Raw genomic sequence first — 10265 nt, forward strand, 5'->3', positions numbered from 1 at the left:
AGAGGTTCCATTTGGAAGCCCCATTCTGGCCTGAAATTCCCTGGGGACTAACTTCCCATTCCAGGAACGGAAATCGACTGGGGAGAGCTCACGGAAGGCCCTGGACTCCAAGGGACTGGATGAGATTTTGAAAAGGCTGTTCTCCAATGCTTCCCTCTCAGCAGCCGGCAATAATAAGGCCAAATCGATCCAGGGCTTTGAACAAAACCCTTCGTTCCTAGCCAGGGAATGGTCCATCTCATCCGTGTATCAGGCTGAGTTGAGATACTGCTGGGGTCCAGCCATGCTGGGCCATCAGGCCAGCGCGAGGGTCGTGTGGTGGGCTGCTGTGCCCCTCATTCCCGGAGGAGAGGAAGGGATCGTGGGGGAGCGGCCGAGCGGCCCCCAACATGGTCCCTCTCTCCCGGACGCAGCCGTGTCCACATCTCTGGATGTGGACGGACAGATGGTGGCACCACAGAGGCTTCCTCAGCACATCGCAGCCTCGGGAATTGGCTTCCCGCCTGCCCACCCTCCTCTGGCCCACGGTCAAGCCCCAGCTCCATCTCTCACAGGCTGCGGGACCCCGAGGGAATCGTGTCCCCTCTCTGCTTCGGCTTCCTGATCCATCAGAGCAGACTGGGCAGAACCCCTGTGCCCAGTTGTCTTGAAGAGTAAGTGAAGACTTGAGCGTGCAGGGCGATGATGGCACGGAGCCCAGCCTTTGGTTAATCAGACGCTCGCCGACCCTCTCCCGCCTGCACGCTCTGGGCTTCTCTACAGCCTGGACTTCGCCCGAGCAGTTCCCTGCCCCATGCTGTTCCTTCCCACCCACCCCCCCCCGGGGGGTTTGCCCTTTGCCCTCCCCGCCACCAGGATCTCAGCCAGACTGGGAGCACCCAGAAGGAAGGCAGACGTGCCCAGCCGTGCCCGGCACATCCCAAGAAGCCCTTGCTGTGGGCTGTGGGCTGTGGGCTGTGGGTGGCAGGCCTCCGGGGCACCCTTCCTTGTCTCCCTTGGTGGGAACAGCAGGTCTGCCCTGGGGAGGGGAGAGTGTTGGTGTGGCAGACAGACCTGCGAGGGAGGGGGCAGCTCGGCCGTCCAGCCCCCAGGCCAGGCCACCCTTCCCCCCGCCCCCTCGCTGGTGACTTCAGGCTTCCTCCCCGATCGCCCTCCCGCCCAGCCCTTCTCCGCTGAGCAGCCGGAGGGGTCCGGGACTCCCCTCCCCGCGTGGTGGGGAGCAAGAATGCCACAGAGGCTGCAGAGAGCAGCTCAGCGATGTCTCAGAAGGTGAAACATCCATTTAACTGAACTGCCAGCACCGCCAGCGGCGCTGACCGGAGAGAGAGGAAAACAGAGGTCTGCAGAGGACTGTACAAGCGCGTGAACGGCAGCGTTATTCCCGAGAGAGCCGGAGGCTGGGACACGCACAGGAGGATGCGAGACGGAAAACCTTGCTGGGGCACTCCTGACACCCCCGAACTAGAGGGGCGGTCGCAGAAACACCCGGCACCACAGACTGCCATTTAAATGGCCACGCACGTGGACTCTAGGTCAGTGCTGTGAAGCTGTGGTCTTGGAAATAGGAGCAGTGGTGGCCCCTGGAGTGAGGGAGGGGTTGCCAGAAAGACCACCTCTTGGGCTGGAAGGCTGCCCTCTCCCAATCTGGTGATGCCCTCCCCCCCATCCCGGGGGGCGTCTGCCTCTGCAGACACCCATGCTGTACACGTAGGGTCTGAACTTATCCCTCAGTGCGATGAATATTCCAATAAAAATAAAAAAGAGGGCTTCCCTGGTGGCTCGGTGGTGAAGAATCGCTCCCGCCGATGCAGGAGACACCAGTCTGATCCCCGACCTGGGAGGGTTCCACGAGCAGCAGCGCTAGCGAGCCCAGGCGCCACGACTGCTGAGGGTGTGCTCTGCAGCCCGCGAGCCGTGAACCCGCAACGAGAGAAACGCCCGTGCTGCAGTGAGGACCCAGCACAGCAAAAATAAATGAGTAGATAACTTCACCAGCTCCCTGGACATGAGTTTGAGTGAACTCCAGGGGTTGGTGATGGACAGGGAGGCCTGGCATGGTGCAGTCCAGGGGTCGCAAAGAGTCGGACACAACTGAGCCACTGAACTGAACTAAATATATTTTTTAAAAAAATCAGAAGTTAGAGCCGCTGACGCACTGAGTTCCTCCTCCCTCGAAGCAGCCCACGTGTGGCCGGCTGGCCCAGCAGCACAGTCTCCGCGGCCTCTGAGACCCCCAGCTCTGTCTCGAGCCTCCTCCTCCCCCTCCAGCCACACAGCCCTCCAGGCCTCCTGCAAACCCTAAGCGAAGGCTCAGGGTCTTTGCTGGCCGCTCCTCCTCACAGAGGGCTTTGCCCCAGCCCTCCGCAGGCTGGCTCCTTCCTGTCCTTCCAGCCAGCATCTCCTCCCTCAAGACCGGGTCACACGTCTACCCTAACTTGGAGAACCATGTTGGTGCCCCTTGATGGTTTCTATGTCCATCTGCTCATATCCACTTCCACGTCGAGGCTGCCCGCTTCTTGTGGCGGAGCCAAGTCTGCCGGGTCTCAGGCCTAGAGTGGGGCCCAGCTCTCGGGGTGTGCCCCCAGGCCTCTGCTGAGCAAACGAATGGGGCAGAGCCACCCTCAGACGTCCCACCACCCCTGAGCGGGCCACCCTTCCACACATTCGGGTCCACAAGCTGTAAAATTGACTGTTTGTGGAACTGGGGCTAAAGCCCCTCGCTGCACCCGTCTTGAAGACTCTGCAGTCAACCCTGCATAAGAGACCCTCGCTAGAGAGACCTAGATCCAAGCCCCCGAGGGATCCTTAACGGCCTGCTTCTCTGTGCCTCAGTTTCCCTGTCTACGGCACCACAGGCTAGCCACGGTGGCCTCGGCCAGCTCAGCTGCGGTGCACATGGCCTCCTGGGGACAGGTTCACAGGCAGTTTCGCTAGCAGGGCGAGGTTCTGAATTTCTGATGAGCCCACATGCCCCAGCTCCCCAGACCACACTTTGAGTCATGAGCACAGTGAGGAGGCTTCCAGAGGGTGACCCTCCCCACCTAGACCAGGAGTGGTGCTCAGGAGCTTGTGAGGAATGCCCAGTCCCAGGCCCCGCCCAGCCCTCCCGAACCTGGAATTCCGGGCCAGGCCAGCCATCATGACCCCCCGGACTTTGGACAGGCAGTGCTGTGGGCGGCCCTGGCTCTCAGCCTCAGTGCTCATCCTCCCAATTCACCCAGGAAGCTTAAAAACCTTCCTGTCTGGCTCCCACCCTCCAAAATCCTAATTTAATTGGAAACGAGACTTTTTTAAACTGACATTGTCCAGACAATCTGGACGTCTTGTCGGAGTGGAGAATTCTTGCCACAGAGGGTGCTGGGCCTCTGGGAGCATCCCCGTCTCCCAGACATACCCAGGCAGGCCTAATTCCTCTGCATTCCTGCCCGGGCCGCTCACTGACTGCCTTCTTATATTTGGTTATTTTTCCCTCCCTCCCCAAACACAACAATTCAAAATATTCCCAGCTCCCAGACAATAAACAAAGCCGAGGAGGCAAGCTCCCCGACTGTTTTGTTCCCACTTATGGCCTGATCCAAGGCTGTCCTGATTGGGTCCTCAGGACTGGTCGTCTGAGCCAGCCGGGGTGGGCCGCTGGCGTGCTGGCTGCCCCAGCTGCACTCCTGGAATCTCAGAACCCGTCAGCTCTAGGTGACCCCAGGCGCCCTCTGTGGCCACTTCTGGGGAGATGGAGGCTCAGAGAGGGCAAGCGGCTTGTCCCAGGACTCACAGTAGTGCCGAGAAGACCTCTCTCCTCTGTGGTTTCCGGCCGGAGGGCAGGCGTGTGGGCTCTGGGGTTCAGAGAGATGTGCGTTCGGTTCTAGGCCCTGCCCCTTAGCAGCTGTGACCTTAGGCAAAGGACCAGTCCCAAACTAGCCTTGGTTTCTCCCTGATGGCTCAGATGGTGAAGAATCTGCCTGCAATGCAGGAGACCCAGGTTTGATCCCTAGCTCAGGAAGATCCTCTGGAGGAGGGTGTGGCCACCCGCTCCAGTATCCCTGCCTGGAGAACGCCACGGACAGAGGAGCCTGGCGGGCTGCAGTCTGTGGGGTCGCACAGAGTTGGACAAGACTGAGCGCCTAACACCTGCAGTTTTCTCCATCTGTAAAACGAGGATGGGGCTGGGGTCCCTCCCGGGGTTACTGTGAAGGTCAAAGTCAAGGTGACAAAACCAGCTGGCGTGAGGGAGCCAGCAGACCGTGTTGGGGACGGTGAGAAAGGAGGTTACCGGTCAGATCTCAGGGGCCTGACCGGGCGTGAGAGGCTCGTTTCGGCGGGTGGGAGGGGGACACAGGCCCAGGTCACCCAGCCAGGCCGTGCGGGAGGGCAGGAGCTGGTGCCCTCCTCGCACCAGTGCGGAGCCCGAGGCAGCGGTGGCTGCCACGTGGGCCGAGCCTGGTCTCCAGCAGCGTCATCGTCGCTTGGGCTCGTGCACCACCTGCTGCTTTCAAGCCTGGTCTTCACCGCTTGCGTGCAGAAAGCCTTGTGTGCCAAGTTGCTCCGGCCGTGCCCGACTCTCTGCGACCCCATGGACTGTAGCCCCGTCAGGCTCCTCTGTCCATGGGATTCTCCAGGCCAGAAAACTGGAGTGGGTTGGCATGCCCTCCTCCAGGAACTCTTCCTGACCCAGGATCGAACCCACGTGTCTTCCATCTGCCTGCATTGGCAGGCGGGTCCTTCACCTCTAGCGCCACCTGGGAAGCCCATGGAAAGCCTTGGGCCCAGGACATCCCTTAACCTGATGAATGTGCTGTCGTCTAGGGTCGGGAGCCAAGCAAACCCAGACGACACCAGGCCGTCCCTCGCACCGGCAGAGGCCCGCAAGCATCTGTACTGATACCGCCAGGCTACCCGCCAGGCTGCCATGCCCCGGCAGCTGTATTGCCATGGTGACCCAGGGGCCAGGCTGGAGTGAAAATTCCTGTCTCCTCAGAGTTCTACCCCACAAGTGGGGGCAGGGGAGGACCCACCCTCCGCCTGCGGCCGTGGCTAGTGCACCCCCCTCCTGCTACCCCTGGCTCCACCCTCACCGTTGAGCAGCTTTGCACACGACCTGTGTGGACATCCCGACCTCCCATCCCAGCTCAACCACACTCGCACCGCCTCAAAGAGCGCTCTTGTCCACTTTGGGCCTGCTGTACACCACGGGCCTCTCCGCCCTCGGATGGATGGGAGAGAGGCCGAGAGGGGGCCTTTGGGGCCGGGGTACTGGAGCACGCCGGCCCTGTGTGTGCGCCTCTCCTTGGCCGTTACAGGACTCTCGCTCACTCTGGCAGGTGGAGACAGCCAGTGTTTACAGAGCTTCTGCCACGTGGCAGGCGCCGAGCCAAACGCTCACAGACACGACCTCGGAGGAAGGGACCCATTTCCCGGATGAGGAAACTGAGGCTCGGTGATGCTGAGCCATCTACACAAGGCCGCACCGTGGAGATGGGGTCTGAACTCGAGGGCATCAGACTCTATGTTCTAAGCCTTGCCAACCCTCCCCCAGGCCAGAGCAGCCAGTGGAAGCTAAGAGACAGGGAGTAGCAGAGGAACGCGGAAGCGGGTGGCGTCCTGGCCAGATGAGGGGAAGGAGATGCCCATGCGGACGTGCCCCATGCTTGCCGTCGTTCAGCATGTGGCTGCGTGGAACAGAGGGCTTCCCGGGGGCACTAGTAAGAACCCGCTTTCCAACGCAGGAGACCCAAGAGATGCCAGTCCATTCCCTGGGTCAGGAAGCTCCCCTAGAGAGAGGCATGGCAGCCCACTCCAGCATGCTTGCCTGGAGAATCCCACGGTCAGAGAGGTCTGGCGGGCTACAGTCCGTGGGGTCGCAACGAGCTGGACACGCCTGAGCATGCACACGTGTGGAGGGGGAAAGCTGTCTGCACCGACCCTGATTTTCCATATGGACAGTCCCATGAAGCAGGAAGTAAGAGGCTGTGATCGTCACTTGAATTATAGCCCTCGGCGTGAGCCCAGTTGTGTTAGCGTCCGACTGCCTTGAAGCGTGGTGATGGGTCTCCATGGCCTTTGAGTGGCCGTGGCTGCTGTGGGCTCAGGGCGGGCTGAATCTGTCTGCTCGGCCCTCGGAGTTTACCGCCCCTCCTCTTCGTCACTGTGCTTGGTCTGTGGCAGCCCAGGCCTGACCTGGGGCCACTGGACGGGACCACGGAGTCTCCCGTGCGTGATTTCCTGGAAAGCGCCTAGGAGTTTGGCTCACGTCCAGCCTTGCCCACCAGCGCCGTGTGACCTTGGGCCAATCACTGAAGCTTTCTGGGCCTCGAGCTGCTCAGGACATAAGAGGGGGGTGGATTTGGTGGGGGGCCGATGGATGGCCACTCCTGAATCCTGAGCGCTGGGAGACGACTCAGGGTGAGACATTTTCGGGCAGTAAGGGAGCTTGCCCTCTTCCTTCCTCCTTTCCTCCCTCCGACACGTCGAGTGGTCTCTGCTGGGTGTTTCTGTGGCTTCAGCGCCCTTCCTCACCTGGTCATCTTCCTTTCCAACCAGGATGCCCCCAGATCAGAGCCTTCAGGCGACTGCACGGCGCTCCACTAGCTGGTTTCCACTGTCTTTACGTTTAAGGCGCCTTCTATTTCTGGAGAGGAGCGTGGCCTTCCATTTATAGCAGCAGTGGGAGGTTTACTTTTTAACAAAATGTGTGCCAGTTGTTTAAACGGGAGTCTGTTTGAAGGGGGGAAATTAACTGAGCGATGAATTAGGGAGTGTGTTAGCGCCTCGGGCTCCCGTCACGAAGCACCACTCACTGGATGGCTTAAAACCACTAACATTTTTCCCTTCCTGTTTCTGGAGGCCGGAAGTCTGGGATCCAGGTGTCCTCAGGGCTGTGCGCCCTCTGAGGCTCTGGGCAGAATTCTTCCTTGCCACTTCCTAGCTTCTGGTGGTCTCCATCCTTCTTTGCCATATCTTGGTTTGCCGTTGAATCGCCCTGACCTCTGCCTCTGGGGTCACCTGGCCTTCTCTCTGTGCGTCTCTGAGTTCACACGGCCACCCTCCTCTGCGGTCAGATTTCCCTCTTCTCATCAGGACCTCGGTCACTCAGACTGTTGTTGTTCATCTGCTAAGCTGTGCCGACTCTTTGCGGCCCCATGGACTGTAAGCCCGCCGGGCGCCTCTGCCTATGGGATTTCCCAGGCAATGATCCTGGAGTGGGTTGCCGTTTCCTTCTCCAGGGCATCTTCCCGACCCAGGGATGGAGCACGTATCTCGTGCACTGGCAGGAGGATTCTTTACTGCTGAGCCGCCAGGGAAGCCCGGTCACTTGGATTAGGGCCACCCTAATGCGTGCCGCCCTAATGACCTCATCTTATTTTGATGACATCCGCGCAGACTCTATTTCTGAGTAAGGTGCTGGGGTCAGGATGTCGACATATCTTTTCTGTGGACACAGTTCTATCCATGAGTTGTGTGGCCGAAGAAAAACTTGTACAGGGAAACCTAACTGACAAAGTTCGGGGAACTCTGCCCAGGTCAAAGGTGCACAGGAAATGAAGCCAGGGACCCAGCAGCCTGCCCCAGTCCCGCGGTTTTCCACCTGGGTTTCTCAGAGTCCCAAGGGTCAAAGGCGGTTGGACTCCAGACTCCCTACATGACCACCGCTTTGCTCCAACCATTATAGGGACAGTGGAAAATATTTAGTTCAACAAAATAGGCACCAAAAAAGGCACCAAAATAACCTAAAAGGAAAAAATGCTGAAAAGCCATGTGGTTACTGGGTCTGTATGACCCCGACGCATGCTGGTATTCATTTAGTCTCCTTCCCTGGCCTTGCCACCCCCTTTTCTCTGGGAAGAAAGAGACTCTTTGCACAGATTTTGCCTGCAGGGAGGTCTTGGTCTCAAAACGCCCCCCGAACCCCACCAAAGAACCCAAGGAGGCAGCTGGCCTTGCTCCAGCCCCCTGGGGACATTTCTACTCCCGTAACTCCCTTAAGACTTGCTGTCTAGTGTCTCCCTGCCGAGGGATGCTGCCGCCCACAGTCCCTGCTGGGGAGCGTCTCCTTCCCCTGTCTTACCCCATCAGCGTGGTCCTTTGTAAAACGAAGGCTGTCTCCACAGCAGACTGGGCAATGCCCTTGATTCTCTGTAGTCCTCCCCATCAACAGGTGGGGTCTGCTGCTACCCCCTGCTTTGGAGAAGTCTCCCCTGACCCTCCTAAACCGGCAAAGCCCCTTCCCTGTTTTATAATCTCAAGAGGATGTTTCATGCCTGGCTACGCATCAGAGTCCTGAAATGTGATTCCTTTGGTCAGGTGAGAGGTGCAAGAATAGCATTTGAAAACCTGCTCCCCACCTCATTCTAATACGCAGTCAGGGCAGAACTGCTGAGTAATTATTACCCTGATCCAGAGGACCGCTCATCTGTACTTCTCATAGCCAACAATGTTTTGAAACATGAAATGGGAGGGGGGGGGAACAGGCTGTTTTTTCATGGGAAAACCTGAAATTCTATGAAACGGTCTGGATACTTGAACCCAGGCGCTATGAATAGACAGGCATTAGTGGAGATAAGTCAATCTGATGGGTGGGGGGCTGCTCCAGCCCCCAGGGGAGATGCTTTGTACTATAGGTACCACGTGGCTTGTTATGTCCCCAGCCACTCTTGGACTGAGCGCCCTGGGCTAGAGCTGTGTGTGTGCCAGCTCACTCACACAGTCGCGCACTCTTTTCAATCCCATGGACTGTTGCCCACCAGGCTCCTCTGCCCATCGAGTTCTCCAGGCAAGGATACTGGAGCGGGTAGCCTTTCCCTTCTCCAGGGGACCTTTCCCACCCAGGGACCGAGCCTTCGCCACCTGCATCTCCTACACAGCAAGCAGATTCTTGACCGCTAAGCCAGCAGGGGAGCCCCTGGGCTATAGCTGTGGGCGGCTAACGTTTCTGGACACCATTGCGGCGGCCCAGCCCGGGAGAAGTACTCGACATGCTTGCCTTCTCTGACCCTCGTCCCCTCCCTGTGAGGAAAGTGTACCTTTTACCCCACGTTAGGGAGGAGGGACCTGGGCCCAGAGTGCAGGAGCCTGCCCAAGGCCTGACCCACCCCCTGGACTCCCCATAGGCAGGCTCGGAAGTCCTGCTTTTCTGTGCCTTGGCCCTCGGGACACACTCGGGGAGCACCGAGAGCTCTTGGTGGCACCTGTGTGCCCTGCTGGTCTGGGCAGGCCCCATGGCCCCTGTCATCGGAGGCTTGGCACATGTCAGCTGCCCAGATTCCCAGAGGGAGGGGCCCCCAAGGCTGGAGCCAGGCAGCGGGTGGGGAGGCCTGCCCCTGGAGCGGCGCCCTGCCGCTTTGGCCACCCTTCAAGCCGCGGGGACGGATTTAGTGTCCTTAATCCTCCTCTTGAGTCAAGCGCCTGCTTGTCACCGGCCTGCCTGGGACCCCTCGGAGCACCCTCTTCTGTGGGGCCTGCCTTTCCCGAGCTCAGAGGCCCAGAGGCCTGGGTGTGCAGAAGGGTCAGCGGGCTGGAGTCTACTCTGCGGTTCCATCCCCACCAGCCTCCTTTGAAAACGAAGGCTGTCTCCACAGCAGACTGGGCAATGCCCTTGATTCTCTGTAGTCCTCCCCATCAACAGGTGGGGTCTGCTGCTATCCCCTGATTTGGGGCTGCCGTGGGACCTGCTCGTGCTAATAGAATGAGGTGGCGTGACCTCGTGAGGGGCCTTGCACCTTCTGCTCTTGCTGTCTCAGAACCTTTCCCCTGCCACGTGAAAAAGCCTGTCCATAGCTCATCAGGCACTCTATCAGATCTAGTCCCTCAATTCTCTCTCTCACTTCCGCTGTATAATCGTAAGGGATTTGATTTAGGTCACACCTGCAGGGTCTGGTGGTTTCCCCGCTTTCTTCAGTTTAAGTCTGAACCACCCAGCTGAGCCGAGCCCAAACTGCCAACCCACCGAACTGTGAGCCAAATAAGCTGTTGGTGTTTTAAGCCCTTTAGTTTGGGGATGTTTGTTACGCAACTAGAGCTAACTACTACCCCCTGTTCGAATCCTGGGAAGGAACAAGGAACACTTTGGACCGTGCCCACCACACAGATGATGCCCGCTAAGTACTGCACTTGTGCCCCTGAGCCAAAAGGACTCGGTGAAAGAAAGAAGAGGCGGCCTCTTGTGGACTTGCTGATTTTTATCACCTGCCCCATCTCGCCTGCGCCTGGTCTCCTTCTCCATGTCTCGGTTGCAGAGGGGCTCCTGAGGGTGGTTTGGCGTCAGGTACCCCTCA

This window comes from Capra hircus, chromosome 22 (genome assembly GCF_001704415.2).
Source record: "Capra hircus breed San Clemente chromosome 22, ASM170441v1, whole genome shotgun sequence".
NCBI lineage: Eukaryota > Metazoa > Chordata > Mammalia > Artiodactyla > Bovidae > Capra > Capra hircus.